The 21,586-nt window shown below is 37.5% G+C and overlaps 1 long non-coding RNA gene across 1 annotated transcript in view; it reads left to right on the top strand.

Moving 5' to 3' along the window:
* The first annotated feature begins 4,633 nt into the window (after positions 1-4,633).
* Positions 4,634-21,586, top strand: part of LOC110023719 — a 33,363-nt gene continuing 16,410 nt past the window's right edge. The window contains exons 1-2 of the long non-coding RNA XR_002293934.1: positions 4,634-4,669; positions 4,973-5,125. This is a non-coding gene — a long non-coding RNA (uncharacterized LOC110023719). The remainder of the gene's footprint in view (positions 4,670-4,972; positions 5,126-21,586) is intronic.

The following is a 21,586-nucleotide window of genomic DNA, read 5'->3' as shown; positions in this document are numbered from 1 at the left end:
ATGTCCCCCGTTTAATCAACAAAATACTTATAGTCGCTATAAATAATAGATAGTTTTATTTGAATCTTTTTATGCAAATTAGTTAAATCATTCAAATAGTACAGACCATTAATGAAGTAATATAATTTGAAACATGTCCTAATTGAGATTAATAATGTTTATAATGCATGTATAGAAGATAAGATGATTAAGAAAATTGAAAATTGGCAAAACACCTACTACATATGATATGCTTACATTGACGGAGAAGCTCTTTAAATAAATCTGGTCCAAATGGCTTAAATATTATTTGAAATGATTTATGCATTTTTATAGTTGTCCAGATGGATGAAAATTTTAAATTCAATTTTCTCTTAAGGCGCTCTCCTTTAACGATTCTTTGAAATATTCACTTACTTTCACTTTCGCCACAACTTTCTCTAGAAAGAACTTCATTAGAACTTTTGTCAGAATTTAACTTAGCTTGTTTAAATGATTTATCATTTTTAGTAGGCACAAATTGTTTACTTTTATATTCAAGTTTAACTTTATTACTTTTCTTTATGCATTCATTTGCTATATTAGGCATTATTCGTTCGATTTTACGTTTAGCAATTGATTTAAGTTGGGCAAGAAGCTCAGATTTTTATTGTCGTGTAGATTTTTGATTTTCTTTGTGGTTCAGGTTAAAATATGATAGGTTCAATTTTAGTTTTCAGCTCAAATTCTAGCTCTTGTTCAAATATTATTTTGAGCTTCTTTTTTAGAAGTAGATTTAATTTCTCTCGGAAGTTATTTTCATTTAAGGTTTTTGGCTTAATGCCGTACGTTCTTGTTCAGATGTGTTCTCATGCTAATATTCAATTATGACCCAAATTCCAGCTATTTTTTAGATATAGGTTCAAGTTTATACAGTGTTCTAATGCAAGTAATTTTTCATTTTGAATATAATCATATGAGATTCATGTTATAATTGCATATCTTCTTTTGCATTTAATAAATCTTCAAAATAGTACTCATATACTAAAGCTTTTTCAGTAGGTCCAGATTTAGTTACACAAGTTCTTTTTGTCACGGTATGTATGATAGTTTTGAGGCTGGAAGATAGTTTCTCCGTCAGATCTTTATTTTGATTTATTTCATTGCTTATTTAGTCTTGTTTTTCCTTAACTGATCTTGATACTGATTTTTTTGGAGACTTTAATTGCAAGTGTGGTAATCCTAAAATCACCCACATACCATGCACATTTAAAAATTTAGTTAAAGCCTCATATAGCATTTTTAATAGATTGCATATTAATTCATTCCATCTCTTCACTAGGACGTTTATGGAAACATACAACTGTAATAAAATATTCTCAAGGTGAATTACTTTTAATACTCATATTCCCATCATAAGTTTAGGGTTTAATAATTCTGACCTAAGATGCGATGCACTTTGAAATACAGCATAAAATTGGGAAAATTACACACGTACCACACAATGAAATAATTCTTATGTACTTACACGTCTAACACCTAACCTTTCATAAAAGTGGTATTTTTGATGTCATGTTAAAGACTTGAGTGTAATGGATGTAAACATGAAAGTTTAGGTCTTAGATATGTAAATACATAAGAATTTTGTGTTATGTATGCAAATACCCCAAAAAGAATGGAAGCTACAAAAAAATGTACTGTAGATAAATAATGGTTTGGAAGTTACAAAACTTTGAAATTCTATAGGAAATCAGAGATCAAATGTAAAACTCTCCAAGAAATGAAATTCTTGGCTCAAAAATGGAAATTGATACATGTCAAATTGTGAAAGAATCTCAATCACATACATACAACAATCTCTAAGCTGGAAGTTATAGGCTTCACGGAAGTACTAAGTTGTTGTCAAAACTTGTAAATGCTAAAAAAATTCACATCCAGCAACATACAACACTCAAGAGTTGAGATAAATCTGAATTTTATTATACCATAAATTGCTCAATTATTATTTTTATGTTCTTTTGGGGTCATTTTTACTATTCAAGGAAGCTCAAAATAAGTAATTTCTCATAATTCTCCAAGTTTTATTCTAATACTGCAAGTTTTCAGATCACTAAAATTTAATTTTGGCAAGCACAACTAGTTTCCAATCTTAGTATCAGCAAGAACAGTAAGTCTTCAACTTTGAAAACTCCCTTCAAGCAAATTCATCGAGTCTCGTTGTGCCTTGAATGCCAAGATTTGAATTAGAAACCGAATACAGCTACCGAGCAGTTGACTTCAGCTTCAGCGCAGAGAATGAACTAAAACCCATAGAGAAAAGGATAGCAATCAGATAAGGAAAGAGCCTAAGGAAAGTTTCGAATAATAATATAACGTTTGCAGAAGGAAAGACTTTAGATGAAAGATTGAAACAGCTACATTACCTGCAAATGGCAGCGGCCAAGGGAAAAACTGCAATTTGGTTTTCATTGATTTATAATTTATACTTTTTAGATAGGGAGTATCATGTGATTGATTCATAATTTATACTTTTTTTGCATTAGGTTGTTTTCATTTTTTTCGGCTCTTAGTGGTAAGGCTTTTAAATTATATTTGTTTTTTATTAGGCTTGCTTAAGCTGTTACAAATAAATTTTATAGTTTTATTTTGGATGCTGGAATTGCGAACACCAATTTTGTTTCTCATTATTTTATGGTAGTATATTTTCCACTTTGAAGGTAGCGAGGGTCACATGCTAGAAGAGGCAAAGTTTATCAATCTTTCTCTTACCTCCCTTGGAAAATGCATAAATGCTTTAGCTGAAAACAGCCCGCATATACCGACAAGAGACTCCAAGCTTACGAGGCTCCTTCGTGACTCATTTGGAGGTTTTACTCTCTTATTTTATTACATTTTTTTTTTATTTTCAGGTCTTATTGTAATATATTGCAAATGTAGCACCTTAGGGCAGTTAGCTCTAGTGTCTTTCATTAATTTACTGCAGTTTATATTATCTGGTATCTTTTTGAGATTCTTTTTTCTTCTTACCGTTCTAAAGAGTTGAACACCACCAAGTTATTGAGTGGATCTTTCCATATTATGATATCATCACATTATTAACTTTTTTTTCCTTACAATAATTTCTATGATTATGATTTTATTGACCCCAACTGTACGTTTCACTTTTTTCTGTGTGATTTATAATTTTTTTTTCTGCTTCTGCCGTTGTACAGGAAATGCGAGGACCTCTCTTGTCATAACAGTTGGTTCATCTAATAAATACTATTCAGAAACAGCAAGCACAATAATGTTTGGACAGAGGGTCAGTGTTGCTTACTGCCTTTATTATGAATGAACAAATATAATATTGCATTTATTCTCAATGCCTTTATCAATAGCTTAATTGCTCCATTAGTTTCTTGGGCAATTATACGCCAGGAAGTTTACAGTGATAATAAAACCGCTCCTTTTGGCCAGCATTAGAAATTTTAATCTCGATGTACGGCATGTAATATTCTGTATTTTCTGTTACAAGGCCAGTGTCTTATTCTACTGTTTTGCTTATGCATGATAGGTTATTCTCATTGCTAATTTTGTATTTATTGTAATCTTGGGGACCTTGTGTACTTGCAAAATTTTAGAATGTGTATGGATGTTGTTTACAATTGTTCATCTTAAAATTTATTTCCTGTTCTCGAGTTTCTTGAATGAATTGTTTGATTGGATTTAGTGGGGAGAGTTGCGTAAATTGGCAAAAGGAAGAGAATATGTGAGGTCGTCGGAGTTTGGAAAAGGGTGGAAGCGGTTTGGCAGTTGTCAGATCTAAAAAAAGTGAGGTGAACTGAGAGGTAAGGATGATGGGAGGATCCACCATCTCTTCTCTTCAAGATGCAAATTTACTACTTGAAGAAAGAGGTCCAAGAAAGATAGGAACGTCTCCCAATAGGATAAAACAAAAGTAAAATGTCCAAGCATCACAACAACAACATATATAAATGTCTCAAAGCAAAAACAACCCTAATTAATGGCCGAATAAGTTTAAATAGGGCCTGCTGTGCGCCATGTTGGCTAAAAATTTGAATCGATCCTTCAATTGGTCCGATACTCTCGTTTTCTGGAGTTTCCTCTTGTGGGAGGAAGTGACCCGTATTCTGCTCTAATAGACGTCTAAGTCACCCTCAATCTTTTAGTTTTGATTACTTGCAAAACTGCAGTTACAATGTGGCTCCAAGGAAGCCACCCTCATAAAGTAAAATAGGGCCCTAAGGAGGCCTCCCTGTACCACTTGGGCTAAAAAGCTGAACCGGTCCTTCAATTGGACCGATACTCTCGTTTTCTTTAGTTTTCTCTCGCGGGAGGAAGTGATCCACATTCTGCTCTAATAGATGTCCAAGTCACCTTCAATCTTTTAGTTTTGATTGCTTGCAAAACTACAGTTACAATGGTAACATGGGATGTAAGTTACAAGCGTTTTTTATTTTGAAATCTCGTGCTCAATTTATTTATGCTTTCTGATTTCCAGGCAATGAAGGTTATCAACACATTGAAGCTAAAGGAAGAATTTGATTATGAAAGCTTGTGCAGAAAGCTTGAGAATCAGGTAGATTTTCTCACATCCCAGATGGAAAGGGAGCAAAAACTTAGAGATTATGAAAAAGATAACATGGAAAAGCGTTTGAAAGAGTTTGAAGTATCAGCTGAAGCAGAGAAAAATCTCGCTATGATGGACAAGGTAAACCTTTTTAACTTTTAATGTATATCTACTGAAAGTGTCGTAAAGATCTGTGCTGCAGAATCTTATGGTAACAGTCAGATTGCCAGATATAGTTTCATTAGTGTTTTCTCCAGGTTTATAGATACTTTCATTAACTTATACTTTTTTTAACATGCCACTAAGATCTACATACGTTTGGCCATTTTCTTGACAATGTTTATCAACACCGAGTGCTTAACTATGAATTTAAACTAGTTTTCTTGACTGAGATTGCTTATTAGATATTATTCGGCATCAAAATTTTGTGTTGATTATTTGCAGCACCAACTTGAGAGCTCAGCTTTTCAGAAGTTACTTGCCGAGACTACACAAATGTATGAGGAAAAAATAGCAGAGTTGATTAAGCAATTTAGTTTGGAGGAACAATTGACTTCTGTGCAAGAACAATTGAGTGATAGTAATGACTCACTTGAGGTAACAAAAATGCATGCACTAAGCTAGTTTTTTTTTTTTTGTCTCGTGGTTTAATATTGGATATTTATGTGTTTTTGGCATTCATGTCAAGCTACTATGTTTTCTAATGCAACCATTCACAATAGATCTATGTTTTGAGAAAGCTTGCAATTTTTTTTATCTTTTGCTCATCATTACATATTTTTGATATATAAGTCGGTGGCAATTTTGAGTAACACTACTCTTTTTATAAGATTTGAGGCATATATTAAGGGAAAGAACTGTGCTGCTTAAGATCTTGCATGCATTTATTTTTTAAAATTTTATTAACCATTTTCTTACACGTTATGTTACAAGATGATTCCCTGGAACTTCGATGCTATTAACATTATTCTAGAAGTACTTGTAATCTAAATTATTGCAGAAGTCTCCATTCCTTACTCGATCTTCTCACCAACTTCCCTTGCATCAGCTAAACGTCCTATTTATCAAGTTATAGTGCAAAGAGTTCACTCCATTGGTGTTGTTGACACTCCTTCACTACTTTGGAAAGCAATGTTGCGACATTCAGTTCCTCCCCAAGCTTTGAATGCAACAAATATTGCTGCATGTGTGTGCACACATTGTTCTTTTGTTGAATTAGTTGGTGAGAAGAATTCTCCACCTTTTTACACTTATTTTTCTTTATCCTTTCAGAATGATTTGATTCATTTTGGCACAAGTTGGTTGCCATCTTCTCATAGTAAATCTATTCTTATTTACTCCAAAGTTAAGGTTTTTGAGTTTATAGCTCCGTTTTTTTTTTTCATTGGCAAAAAAGTTTCGTTGTTTTCGTACTAGTATTAAAATTATTTACAGATTCATATCCTATTTTTATTTTTTTGATGGTTACACTTTTGTGCTACTCGACCCCTACTCTATGTGCTTATCAAATGATTTCTGAAAATAAACTTAAGATTTCTCATATAAATCCTTTGTGTGAATGGTTTCATTAGACATATGCTTAGACGATATTTTACCCTTCTACTCTTTTGCGAGACCATCTATAACTTTGGTTTGAATTGTTTTCTTCGGCTTCACGTTCATTATTTAAACTAATCAACTTTATAGTCGGTTAGCTCTTTTTTATTTTTTTTATTTTTTGGTACTCTCCACAAGTGGATTTTGCTATTAAAAGTTTACCAAGACTATTTGTGACTTGAGTTCTAGTTGAAATGGGTATTTTATTTTCTTAAGAAAAGTTGATTTAGACCGGTTCCTTTTCAAGTATTACTGGCAAATTGTTTAATTTGTGGGTGTACTTTCATATTGTTTTTGTAAAAGTTTTGATCATTAATATTGAAGTTTCTTAAAGACTCATCTTGAATTTGAGAAGATCATCTTTTGTTGTTGTTTTTCTTGGTTCTTTTTAACACTCGGAATCGTCAGATTGTCTATTTATATATCGTCATATTATTCATTTGTTCGAATAAATCTCCCCCCAATTCATATAAATGATTCAAAAAGGAGAGTAATCAAGTAGAAAAGATACACAACAACAAATAGACAAACAAATAAAAAGTAAAGAGACGGAAGACTTATGTATGAGCAATTTTCGTGTGATGGGTCGAGAGTATATGTCTAAATAAGATCGGATCTAAATTCCTTGAAACACGGTATTTACGAAGAGAATCTATACATAAGCCACCCGTAACCAGAGAACTAAAAAGAACATTTTTGTTATGGGTCAAGAGTTTCCCAAAGGAACGTCTCCCTCTAGATAATTACATCTTTGGGGATGCCCAAGAATATTCTCGATAAAAGGGGTTCACTTTATATTATCATAGATTCGGGGAAATAGATCATCAAATGGAGGTTGATCCGTGTGGGAACATCACGATGCTTTAAAACTCTCGTTAAGCCATCAAACAAAAAGTAAATCTCTCACATCTCAAATGAATAGCGGCTCATTAGCACACGGAGCCCAAAAAAAAAACTAAAATCATTTTGATAGGTATGTCCCTATACGTCAAAACACGTTTGAACTATAAGGGTAGATGACAAATCGTCGTATCCCAAATAGGCGCCAACTTATAGGCATCAGGCCATCAAGATGATACCAACTATGTCAAAGGAGCGATATAGCTCAAAGGGACTCAACAAACGAAAGGGTAGAGTAATCGTAAAAGGTAGAATTAGGAGGGTCAGGGAGGCCCGTCAACCAGTCCAGATTTTCTAGACGGGCTGAGGAAAGTCTTGCTTGACCTCATTCGTAACGGTAGATCAATCTGTCTGTCATATCTTTTGAAATGACAGAATGACGAAAACCTCTATCTGATTTCAGTCGTAACAGTAAAGGAGAAAACTTGATCATCTCATGTGACCCTAAGTCTCCTATTATGTTTCCCCTGAAAGGGACCCCATTGCGAGTTTGACTGATCCCCTTAAAATGAAGCATCCATCACTTCAATCTGGCAGCTATATAGCTCAAAGTACCTTGATTGAAAAGTGACAATTGGCTAGGGACTCAATAATATGGCCAATTGAGAAGACCTGATCTTCTTGTGTGACCCAGATCTCTTGTTGTGCTATCGCGCGAAGAACTTGATAGAAAGTTCACGCGGAGTGTGACACCCATCACAATCTTTAGGTTGTCGTAAAGACCAAAACATTCTAATCGAAGTGGCAATTGTTCAGTGACTCAACAGTGTGGACAGTTGAAAAGACCCGATCATCTCGTGTGACCCGGATCTTTAATTATTTTTGACTAAAAAGTCACCTCCAGTCGCAAGAAATAAGTACCTTCTATTGACCATATTCAAAATGATAGAGGCGGGAACCCAAAATTTACCTGACCTCAGTCGTAACGACAAAATTAGGAGGAGGCTCGATCATCTGGTGTGACCGTAAGTTTCATATTATGCTCTCTCAAAAAGAATTTGATTATGAGTCGGATTGACTTCCATGGAGAAGAAGCACTCATCACCATAGTCAGGAGGCTATAAAGCACAAAATATCTTGATCAAGGCGGTAGCTTGCCAACCAGTTGAGATACTCTTACTATCGAACCGTCTATAAAATCATGTGTTTCATATGGTTCTGGAGGCACTCACCTTAATTGGCTAGGTGGTCAGAAATGTATGAGGACAAGATACTCTCAAAAGTAGAACCGACCCAAAGGGGCATATGGTTTGAGTGATTTCATAATCAAATGACTAACAAGCTGAATACAACAACGTATTCTCATGAGAGAGCTGTCTAAAGCGTCATATAACTTGAGAAGTGTTGCAACAAGCGGTTACGAAGCTGAAGCATTAAAAGACGAGTTGTTTTCATAACAAAGCCGATTATAATGTCAGATGACTCTGACAACATCGAAGTATGTAGCTATAAAGTCGAAAACGTCCGAAGACGAATCCTCATAGTAGAGCTGACGGAGAGGTCATTTGGCTTGAGTAACATCGAAGTATATGACTATAAAACCAAAACATCTGAAGACAAGATGTTCTCATAACAAAGCTAACTATAATGTCATATGACATCGAAGTATGTGGATAAAAAACCGAAAATGCTCTCATAGAAGAATCGTCTGAATAGTTGTACATTTCAAGAGGTTTCAAAGCCAGATGACTGCAAAACCTGAGGTGCCTCGGAACGAGGTGTTACCGTCAAGGGTTAAACAAGTGAAAACGATAGTTCAATTAACCTGAGTATCAGGTGATGAGGGAGGTATGTATCCCGATCAAATAGTCTAGGGGGTATGCATTCTGACTATGCATCAATCAAAATAGGAGATGTATCCAGCTCGGATATATCATATGACACGTGAGGTATGTATCTCGACCATATATCAAATGAGCAATCATACGTCGCGATAGCCTGATGTGTCATGCTCAAAGTATATGCCGGACACTCGGCGATCTAGCATGGAAAGATGCTTCTCTTTTAAAGGATATCGAGCTTGATTGATCGAGGTAACCCTCACAAGCATAGAAACAATGCCAGGCATCAAGTCATTCTGACAAAACATGGATAGGCTATAAAAGTTGATGCAACATGCTACTCGACATGGCAGACACAGCGATCGACTTCTCTTTTAAAGGGTGTTGGTCTGAATTGACTGAAGTAACCCCATCGAACATCAAAACAATTGGACATCAAAGTATTCCAACAAAATATGGATCGGTGGTAAAACCGATACATGTTACTTGACTTGACAGACATAACCAACCGATGCAATTGAGAATATCAACGCGATTATATGACCAGGATGGTCTAACCACAAGCGTGCTTTCACAAGCACTAGCAAGATGATTCGTCGAAGATTCTCCCACTATTTAGCAAGGTAGCTCTTGCCTGGGAGGCATCAGATGTCTCGATGCAGACATGGGCCAATTAGTTGACTGACACATGTTATTTGATGGGGTGGACAAAACCAACCAAACCGATTGAAATATCAATGGAGTTAGATAACTAGAACATTCTAATCACAAGGGTGCTTTCACAAGTATTAACGAGACGACTCTCGCTGCGGATTCTTCCACTTAGCAAACTAATTCTTACTGGGGAGACATTAGATGTCTCAATGTAGATATGGGTCAGTTAGCCGACTGACGCAACATGTCTTCAATGAGGCGGATAGAACCAACCAAATTGATCGAAAAAGATGTCATAACATCTAAATGGACTCATGGGTCAAGTGTAGGGTGCTTCAAGCAAGCACTAGCGAAGTAATTTTCGCTAAAAGATCGATCAGAACTAGCAAAGTAGCTCTCGCCGGGGATAAACTCAACGATTTCCTGCAAGAATTATCTAAGGCAATTCTCGCCAGGAAAATACCAGGGCAAACGTCATCCATCAAAAGTGCTTTTGATTAAGAACATGGATTAGATAGACAATGAACGAAGTCTAAAACTGATACGACATGTCACCTTGACAAGACACTAGAATTTGACCGAGTCAGAAATTTTAAAGAGGGTGGATGACTAAAACATACCAACCCTATATATGCTACTGCTACCGAAGGATAGCCCCTGCCGGGGAATCATCACAGTGTCCGAGAATTGTTGGCCAAAACATAGTGCACCAACCTAAGAGTATTTAGCTCTCAGTCTAAACCAGAAACATCCCTCAGGAGAGAAAACACCACACTTATTTGAGGTGAGTGAGAAACACTATTTTGACCTCAAAGGGGTGCTTAACCGAGTATAGGTGTTTAGGAAAGAAGTATTGCTTTCCCGCACGAGGGAGGTATCAATTGAGCTTGACTTTGGGCAATCGAGCTTCCTGAAAAGATGGTTGGTCTAAACAAAGTGCGCCAACCATAGGGTATTTAGCTGTAAGGCTAAAACCAAAGCATATCCCATCGAAGGGAATGTACCTCACTAATCTAAAACGAGTGGGATAAGCATATCCGTCACAGTCATTCACAATGGATGGGACTTGCTTGATTTATACCCTATATGTAGTGGGTAATCGAAAAACATGCTTGGAAAGTGCATGAATTTTCTGCAAAGGAGAGGTATCTATAGAATTTGACATCAGTCAATCGAGATGCCTAAGACGGGTCAATTAAAACAAGGTGCACCAACCCTGAGGTGTTTGGCCCTAAGGCTAAGCCCAAACATGCCCCTCAATTGGGGACATACCACACTCATTCGAGGTGTATGCGACATGCATAACTGTCACAATTATCAATGATGGATGGGACGTGCTCGATTCAGACCCCATGTGAAATGGGTAACCCAAAAGCGATTCAGATCCTATGTGAAATGGGTAACCCAAAAGCATGTTAGGACAGTACATGACTTTTTTGCATGATAAATGTATCAATTGAGCCTGACCTCAATCAATCAAGATACCAGAGAAAGGTTAGCTAGGCAAGCTCACTAACCATAAAATGCTCAGGCATAAGGCTAAGCTTAAATCCTCTAAAAGAGGACATCCACCACACTCATTTAAGATGAGGGCGACAAACATATCTACCACACTTATTTATGATGGGTGGGACACACTCATTCGGACTTGCTCGAAGCGCGGAGTCAAAGAGAAAGGATAAGATAAGTTCGTGGCTTCTCTTATAACGATTACAGGTTGCACCAGGTATTGGCTGCCCGTAGGACTTACCTTGCCTGTATGGTCATTCAATTGTTAGTTTGAAGAGATGCAGAAGACCTTTCTTACATGCAGATTTGTTATCCTAAACTGTGATATGATCCTTCATTTAACACCACAAATTCACTATAAGTAGCTCAAACAAATGCACCAACAAAAGTTGTATCTTTTATTTTCCGATAATTGGGTTGCAAAGTTCATAGAATTTTGAATAACCAATCTCAGAAGCAAATTAAATCATATGTAGAGTATGCCTAAGCATAATATCTCTTGAAATATAGCCCATTAGTTGGGGAATAAGGGAGATCAGTCACCATCAATGAAAGCACTTCAACTTTCGAAGGAAGGATTGCCTCAGACCCAATGTATCAATGCATTGAGCATATAGGGACGTGGGTGAATTCCCACAAAGAATGCTATCCACTTCTGAGGGAAGGGCTGCCTGGATTCAAAGGTCAACACATAAAGCATAGAAAAGGTGGATTTACAGTTGTTCACTTTCAAAGGAAGGGCTATCAAGACACGAGGGTCGACACATGAAGCGTAGAGGTTGTGGGTGGAAACCCACACGAAAGGTAAGTCGACTTCCGAAGGAAGGACACTAGGACCCGAGGGTCTAGGCATGAAGCGTAGAGGTGGTGTGTGGAAACCCGCACAACAAATATGTTGACTTTCAAAGGAAGGACTATTAGGACTCGAGGGTCGACGCATGAAGCGTAGAGGTGGTGGGTGGAAACCCACACAAAAGCTAAGTTGGCTTCCAAAGGAATAACTACCAAGAGCTGAGGGTCGACACACGAAGCGTTGGGACGTGGGTGAATACACAAACAAAAAGTAATTATACTTCGAAAGGAAGGATTGTCAGAACCCGAGGGTCGACGCATGAAGCGTAGGATGTGGGTGAATTCCCACACAAAAGACAAGTCAACTTCCGAAGGAATGACTACTAGGACTCGAGGGTCGACTCACAAAACGTAAAAAACGTGAGCAATATCCCACAAAGAGGGCTAGTCTCATCTAGAGGGAGGGTTGTTTGGACCCGATGGTCAACACACGAAGCGTAAGGGTGGTGGGTGGAAACTCACACAAAATGCAAGTCGGGTTCCGAAGGAAAGACCACCTCGACCTGGAGGTCAACACACATAGCGTGAAACAAGGTGAGTGAATACCCACGAAGAAAGACAATTTAACTTTCAGAGGAAGGACTGACAAGACCTAATTGTTGACTCGTTAATGTGTAAAGGAGATGTTTTTAAGTCAACCACAGGGGTATAAATCATTTCAACTTTGCCTGATAATTCTCTGAATCATGATACTCTAAGCGTTTCACTAAGAGAGTCTCAGCGCGTCAGTAATCAGAAGAGTTTTATACTAATGCTTGTAAGTTTACTGCTCACCTCAAGCTTATCCTCAGGAGTGTTTGTCAGTTCTTATTTTCTGAAGCTTCTACACTTTTTCTGAGAATTACTATGTCTGTTGAGTCTTTTCTTTTACCTTGAAAGAGTTATATTTTCTTCCTTTTAAATAAAGCCTCTCTGTTTATGTCCGTGCTCTAGAATTCTCAGCACAATATAAGCATTCATCAGTAAGCTTCGATTAGCTTAACCGAATGAACAGATAGATGATTTAACTTGTCTTTAAAATTATTTAAATTTTAGACCAAGTTAAACATCTTGAGATTTTCTTAAATTTTAGGAGAAAGGTCATAACAAAGAGGAATTCAAGTCATGAAGACTTAATTCAAATCCCCCATACGTGTTCTGGCTTGAACCCATCCATATGATCTATCCTAGATTCGACCTAGAGAATCATTTAAGGCGAACCCAAGATGAGATCAACTAAGGGTCGCAGTTCGTTTTGGAACCATCTCAATGGCCTCAATAATCGGAGCCAGAACATCAAGAGGTACAGTGATGAGAAGCTTCTTAATCCACCGCCTCTTGGTCAAGATATATCTCGATTAGATAAATAGAGATCTAACTGGGTAACGTCGGATATGGAGGTATCCCGACAAGTCATGAACCGTTTATAGAGATAAAGTGCTCTAATCTGTTCAACACAACTTTTAACAAGATGGTAATAATCAGCCAAGTGAAAGAAAAGATCTAAGAGGTTGGATATAGGAGGTGGATCCATCTCACAATGATGCTCTTTCATCAAGAACAGACTCATGAGTCGATAAGGTTCGTGATAGGTGAGACACCATATCCTAGTTAGGTGATTAAACATTCAAGGTAACTTGACTAAATATATGCTAAACAAATAAAGTAGTCTTTGCAACGAAATGCTCTCATTAAGAGGTTAACCAAGAAGGCATACTAGCTTAAATCGAATAAGGCGCTTTCAAATAGCCTGGGACATGTGTATCCCTCATGGATTGATCGATACTAACAAAAGTGGGAATTGAGACTTTATCAAGGATGTGTATCCCACTCTTTTCAAATAGCCTGAGGGATATTTATTTCAAAAAGAAGGAATTGAGACTTTATGAAAGATCTTTTTCAAAGTTAATACAATTTTGTCAAAATAAAGAAATGTGAAAAGTTTTCTACTTTAAGAAAAAATGGAGTTCAAAATCATTAAAGACTATCAAGATATAATAATCCTTACATTATATGAAAAGAAAGAGAAATGATTGAAAAAGATCCTAAAGGAAAAAGAAAAAGAAAAATAAAAAAAAAGAAACAAAGAACAAAAATAAAAAAATATGTGAGGAGAGGCTTGAGGAGATGCCTAATAAAAAATTGGTTCCACTTGAATTATCTTAAAGAAAAGAATTTAATTACATTTTTGAATTAAGGCTTAAAGTATTAGCATTCTTACTAATAAAGTCCTCATGAAGTTCTTTTTACTGTAATTCTTTTAAGCATTCAAAATATGACAAAATTGTAGTTATTTTTGAAATAAATAGAAAATCAAAACAGTTAACCTTGAATACTGAATATTCTTACATTTTAGTTTTAACTTGAGTTATTAAATTTTTTTTTAAAATTTCACTATCACATTTATAAAATAAAAACTATAGAAATCTCTAAGTTAAATTCACTTCCACAAATTATAATTTTTACATAGTATAAAGGAGTTACTTGAGGACAAATAACATTTAAGTTTGGGGGAATGATATATCTTAAAATTATCTATTTTTAGTAATTATTTTATGATTATTTTATGTATGTTTTAAGTGATATTGCACTTTAAATGATATTGCACTTTAAAGAAATACATTTTGTATGTTTTTTGTTACATGTATATGGAATGAACATTTAGAGAAATTGAGAGAAAATGAACAAAAATGATGCACTTTATATGGCGTCATAGCGCCCCCTTGCACTTATTGGCGGTATAGTGAATGATCCATCTTAAAATTATCTATTTTTAATACTTATTTTATGATTGTTTTATGTATGTTTTAAGTGATATTGCAGTTTAAAGGAATGAATTTTGTATGTTTTTTGTTACCGGTATATGAAATGGACATTTAGAGAAATTGAGAGAAAAATGAACAAAAATGGTGCACTTTATATGGTGCCATAGCGCTCCCTTTGCGTTATAGCACCACAGACAGGTGTAATGGGCGCTATAGGGCCTAGACTCGCACTATAGCGTGCAGACTGACACTATAGCGCCAATAAGTACCCTTCTAGAAGATTCGATGAATTTGACCAAATTTTGAAGGGGTATTTGAAGCAGTATTTGAAGCAACCCTTGGTTAAAGGAGTGTTTGAAGCAACCCATGGTTATTTTCAGACATCTTAAAAGGGATGAAAATAAGACGAAAAAGAGGACTTTTGGGCAACATTGGAAGGCTTTAGGTAGTTTTACTTTTGTGTTTAAGTGTGAGTTTAAATGTGGTTTGTGTTTGTAAGAGTTTGGAGAAATCTTTAAGGAGACTCCAGAATTTGTGTTGGAGAGAAGACGTAACTTATTTTGTATTTGTGCTTAAGTATTTGTTTCTAAAATTTGGATTTTAATACAAATTATGTGTTTGTTTATTCTTGATGAATTTTTAGTAGTTCCCTTTCTTCTTGCATTTGAGAATTAATATTGTGGGATGAGAATAATTTTAAAATTTCTTTTTTCTTTAAAAAATTGTGATGACATTTTTCATTATTTATTCATTTACTTTACAAATTGGCCACTTGTGAGGTTAAAATCCGTTGAGAAACATAAAGACCCGGGAGAGCTATGTTTTCACCCGACTAGTGAGTGTTACACTTCATTCTGGGCAAAGCCGTTTCGATCACCTAAGAGGTAGTGCAAATAGATAAGGAGATAAATTTTGATGAACGTAAAATTGTAGTTTTTAGGGTGACAGACTAGATCTTTTTTTATCAATTTGGTTTAGAGTTTGGATCGTATGGGTCCATAGTAGGTCCTATAAAGAGGGCGCAGTGAGTAATTTGGAGGTGAGATGCCAGAATCTACTCAACACTACTACACAAGCTGGTGAAAAACTCTATATTAGGCAATGTTTTTGTTAGCACCGGGAGGGGGTAAAAAATATGAATGCTATTATTTGTCATAATACATTATCTTATTTTTAGTCATTCAAATCCTACACAGATTAATATCTCTTTGCAAGGGGAAAGTTCTTTTCGTAATATTCAAACTTGTTAAATCTACTTTGTTTTAACTGTTAATCTTAGTCGTTTCTTTTTGCTTTAATTTAGTCTTAACCTTTGCAATCATATCAACATTGTTCTGCTTTCATTTTACCTGCAATTTAGATATAATTTCACTATTCCAATTTAGTGAATTTAATTTTCCTCGTGGGATCGATGCTGGGGTTTTTAAAGAAAATCCTATATTACTTGAAACGATATGTATATTTGTGTAGTACCTCTAGTGTGAAGTTTTATTATTTATTTTTTATATCATTTCATTTATTCACACTAGCTGCTAAATATAAATTGAGATAAATTTTTAACAATATTTTAGAGATTAAAACATACACGTAATTGCGGGTCAGGATAATTTCGCCCTCTGATTTCTCATAGGGGAAGTCTTTTAGCGTTCGTAAAGCGAACTAGCTACAAATCTTTTTTCATCCACGAACTCTCGTGATCTCATAGGATAGACTAGCTACGAAGCTTTTCGCATCTTTCGAGATCGAAGTCAACCAACCCGTATAAGAAAGGTTGAGAGCGTCAAAGCCGTAAGAAATTGAGATTCCATTCAATAGGTGAGGATCTAGGATTCATAGAGGGGAAGTCGCTTGGATTTTCCAACGAAGACTTTCTTACCTAGGGCTAGCTCTATGATGTCAATGACTAAAAATAGAGGATTGTGGCCGCGTTGAATAGTGTCGGCTGACCAACTCACCTTGTGTGGCCGACCGAACCCACAACGTCAAAACATAGACTAACCTAGGGCTGGCTAAGGAAGAAAACACATGTAGTTTTAGGATTCTCATCATTGCGAAGGTTGCGGGCTCGTTTATTCGAGTAGGAGGAAGATTTCTTATCGGTAGGAGAGAAGCCCACGTTTCCGACCGCTCTTCGGCGAATGCTCCTGCCATCCTTCTTCAAGCTAGGAGGAAGCTCTCCTCCGATGTAGGAGAGTAGGCGCCTTGCTCCGCTGTTAAATGAGCTTCTCCTTGAGAAAAACCTCCTCGCACACACTCATGAATAGAGGAAGGTGAAGCAGATGAGGAAGAAGGAAAGGGAGATACTGAGGGAGGCAAGCTCCTCTAGCTTTCTTCGAGTGCTCTTCTGAAAGCACCTTTAGCTGGCCGAAGAGGATGGTCGCGCTCCCTGCTTCTCCCTCTTGGTTCACCCCACTGAAGAAGACGAGAGGGAACTCTCTTGGGCAAAACCCGGGCTCGTGCGAGTGAGCTCGAGTGCCAAATCTCCTCCCGAAAAAAGGAGGCTAGAGCAACAGATCAAGAGAGAAAGGGGAAATGAGGTTTTCCTCAAGTTTAAGCCTACACACCCCAAGAATTGACCGAAAGGTCCCAGATACAACCCCTAGGATGCTTCTTATGGGAGGGCAAAAGGGGTATTATTCACCCTCTTCCCATCCCAAGGCTCATCATCACAAGCCTCTGCGATTCTGACAACCACGAGAGTCAAAACGACGTCAAAAACATCTATTTTCCGTCACCTTAGATGTGACCGACGCCTAGGTTCCGAGATCCTAGCGCTTAGGGGCCTGGTTCCTTGCTCCTAGGCACCACTTCCCGGGCTCTCGAGAAGAGACTGCTTTTGAGGTTTTGGCCGCTTAGGCGCACGGAACTGGCGACTAAGCGCTCAGTTTGACACTTAGGCGTCAGAGACTGGTGCCAGACTTCTATTGGCTCGTGTTAGATGACTGGGAAGCAGTATTGGGTGCCTAGGCTCCCGCGGTTGGCGTCGGTTTAACTTCAAAACACAAATTTTCACCGGGAATGCCCAGCGGATGATTTTTCGATCCGTAAGCTACGGGTGGTTTCATATGAATGATTTTTCGCCCCATAGCTTCGAACTTAAGTATTCTCGTCGGTCATTCAGAAGGAAAATTGTTTTCAATGTTCGTCCTAAATCCTAACTTTCCCATAGCGCGTGTAGGAGGATTCCGTGGCTTCCTTTGACCATGGGAGGCACCAGGCGGACTTTTGGTGATATCTAAACACCAAGATGACCAGAACATGTCCCACGTCTTGAATGAATCTTCCATACGACATGTTCTCCTGGGTAAGGCTGAATCACCGTTAACCCGGCGGAGGGGGGGGGGGGGGGGGCGGCGGAATAGACCATCTTGAATTATGCAGATGGGCACTCAATACTCATGACATCAAAAATTGATGCCATCAGTTGCTAATCAAGATCAATATCGAGATCATTCAAATTATTAATGTCTCCAAAGTTTGTGGTCATTCTCAATTTACTTTCAATGTGGAGTGTAATCAAAATTTCGTGATACTTGTTGATATTGTATTGAAATTTGTGCCATCCCATTCTTTTGATCCATTTTCTTAAACTTTTAATGATGTGGTATAAGTCTCTCTTGCTAGAATATTGACTTTGCTGCATTAGTAGTGATGGCTTAGACTCCACATGATTATACTATTGTTGTGGTTGCTAGTGACCAAGAATTTGAGCATACCTTTACTTCAAATGATGACCTTTCTAGTATCAATGCTCAAGTGCATAAAAGGTATTAATTACCTTTTTTTTGGGGGATACAAATTTTAAATGTACTTTTTTTCATTTCTAAAGTTTACTAAACCTTAAGCAAAAAACAATAACTTAAAGAATTTCATATATATATATATATATATATTTAAAAAAAACCCAAGGGCTATTATATTAAGAAGGAAAATATACAAATAGGTTGTTTGAATGAGCCCAAAAGAAGACACCCAACCCACACAATAAAACTCACACTAAAATGCACACACTAAAATCCAAAAGAAAAAGATAAAGATACATAGACGATGAAAAAACCAAAAGCACCAAAGTGCGCAAAAAGTTGGGAACGACCAATTTATTCCTACCTCTGGCTCTAGTTCTCGGAAGGGAGCCAAAGTATCATCCATTAGATATCTGAGCTCAAATCGGTTTTCATTCTTCTCCCTCATCTTGGATGGTTAAACCTCTCATTCCTCATCTGAATATTGACTTTGCTAGTTCGAATGAGGTGGTAGAACCGTAGGAGAAAGATTGTCAACCGTTGTAATCACAATAGGTTTTGGTGTATGTGAAGTATGAGTTATCGCCTCTGCACCAGATACTTCCTGAAGATGAGGAGCTACAAGACTCTCCTGATTATCGGTCCGAACACTATCCTTTGTAAGTAAGGAGCCTTTAGTAATATTTTCAATAAGGTTTGAAGGTGTAGGTTGCCCAGCAGAGCCATCCAGCATCACATCAATCGCAGAAACAAAAACAGTATTGTCAGGGGGGTTCACATGGGCAATTAAATCAGACACCAATTCCTGTCATGTGGTAACTTCCTTCACAGGCGAAACAAATGTGCTCAGAGCAGTGGGGTCACTTGAGCTTTAGATTTCAAATTAGGATGAAACCTATGACATTTATCAAGGGTATGCCCAAACATTTTACAGTGGGTACTATAAAAAGGTTTATGTTTCATGACAATTTATTGCCAATATCTATTATGAGTTGTGCATAACTAGACCTAAGTAATATCAGGTAAAGTAATACCCTCTCCACAAGTATTCTTGCCATAGAAGGCCTGGTTATATTGAAGATGGGTAGATTTAGTTTCATAAGATTCCCAAATATGACCCCAATAGAGTAGAGAACGTGATGATTAAAAAAATGCAGCTTGAGACCAGACAAACTAAACCGTACTGGTACAGTGAGAGATTTATGATTTGGGTCAAAATCAGTAGACCACTAGAGTAACTTCATTGACTCGCCTGCAATGTTAAAATTTTTTTTAGAGAAAATCCGAGCTTAGTCTTGAGCCTCGGTTTACTGAATCAACACATGTCTGCCATGAAAGAGTCTCACTTGCCACCTGCCTACTAGTTTGTGATCATCAAAACTATTTTTGATAACTTCCATAGGTGAGTGCCCCCAGCTGAAATTTTTCAATAAGAGCGAACTTGCATTTCTTAGTCAGGATTGAAATTTCTAAATCAGAAAAAAACAGTGCTGCTTTCCCATCTTTTCTACTTGCCTTCTTAACAAAACGGCGGTTACCTGTGCCATCACGACATTCTTTATAGCTTGAGGGGAAGACAACAACAGACTCCACCAGATGATTACCCACCACGTGGGCGAAAGAGGCTTTGCTATGTTCAACCAAAGGAGGGAGCACCATCAATGCAGGGAGATAGTCCACCTGCAACGACGCTTCGAAATAAACGCATAAATGCGACGTAGAAACAGACGACACTATAAAATTGGAAGTAGGGAGACAGGAAGATCTCGATGTCGAAACAGACGAAGCGCGGGACAAATGCTCGCAGAAACGTTGGGTAGAAGCCGAAGACTCACAACGCCGCAAAAGAAGAGCCACGATCACGAGCCCTACAACCTACAGACGACGAAGCACGAGTAAGTTGGTATGACGCATGAAACATATGAAGACAACGAAAGGGCGAGCACGAGTAGTGGAGCAGAAACCAAGGTTCGCTATAATGACGAAACTCTAGCAGAGCGTGATCGATGAAGACGCCATAAATAATTATATATATATTAAAGAGAAAATGATACAAATAGGCTGTATGAATGAGTCTAAAAGAAGACTCAACCCACACAATACAACACACACAAAATCTCAAATAAAACAAAGTCAGGTAAAGATAAAAAATAAAAAACTACAAGCGAGCGCAAAAAATGTTAGGGATGTCCCACTTTAGTCCACCCTTTGACTCTAGTTCTCAGAAGGGAGTTAGCTAACAAATTGGTAAGGTGCGTACCATTACCCGAAATAACCAAAGTATCATCCATCAAATTCCCGAGCTCAAGTAGGTCTATATTCTTCTTCTAATTCCTGGATGTGTAAACTTGTCATTCCCTGATCCAAAGATTGACTCATCTGATCAATAGATTGGTCTAAAGGTGGCCGAACAGGTGTATGCTCGACCCAACAAGGTGCATAAGCTCAAATTTCTTACGAATAAGCTCCATTTTAAGATGACCATATAGAAATTTCCCGACCAAGTTCAGACGACAAGAGGAAGCAAGTTGAATGTCTTCAACTTGTGTAAAAAAGATAACAAACTTCTCATTTTTTTTACTAGGTTTCTTAATTTTCTCCGCCCACTCAAACGAGAGAGGGAAAAAACACAATTTAAGAGTACCTGAGGCGTGGACACTTTCAAGGGCAGTAACAGACGATCTGTCTGAAGCCATTCTTAGTAGATGGAGGTGCCACGTTAAGAACATTGAAGAAAGCAGAGAGAATTACTATTCTAGAACAGGGAGCAAGGAATGGGACAAAGGAAAGTGATTATTCGAGCAGTCGCGACAACAACAGACCGAGAGGAACGACTGCGAGCGGCAGAAAAGAGTCGCCCCCGAGCCCGACGACTTCTCGTGACGACCACGAGCCGCTGAAAAAGCCCGAGCCCAGACGTCCTTTAAATGACGAAGGACCGTGAGAGGGAGCTGAAACGACGCCCCCGAGCTTGACGATTTCACGTGAAAGCCGCTGATTCTTGGGACGACGAACGAAAAGAGTCGCTGCGACACTATGCTGAAAAATTGAGCTTATATTTAAATCATCTTATATATATGGCTTCGTCGACCTCGCTCTCGCTCTGCTAGGGTTCGCCTATGACGAACTTTGGTTTTTCTGCTTCACTGCATCTTCATCAATTATGCACTGTTTCGTCTTTAAACTTTTTCATATATATATATATATATACACACACACACACACGGTGTCATCTTCCTTCTCGCTCGACTCTGCTAGGGTTTCGCCTCATGGCGAACC

Source organism: Phalaenopsis equestris, unplaced genomic scaffold (assembly GCF_001263595.1).
Source record: "Phalaenopsis equestris unplaced genomic scaffold, ASM126359v1 Scaffold000227, whole genome shotgun sequence".
Classification (NCBI taxonomy): domain Eukaryota; kingdom Viridiplantae; phylum Streptophyta; class Magnoliopsida; order Asparagales; family Orchidaceae; genus Phalaenopsis; species Phalaenopsis equestris.
This window is presented reverse-complemented; position numbering and strand designations above follow the sequence as displayed.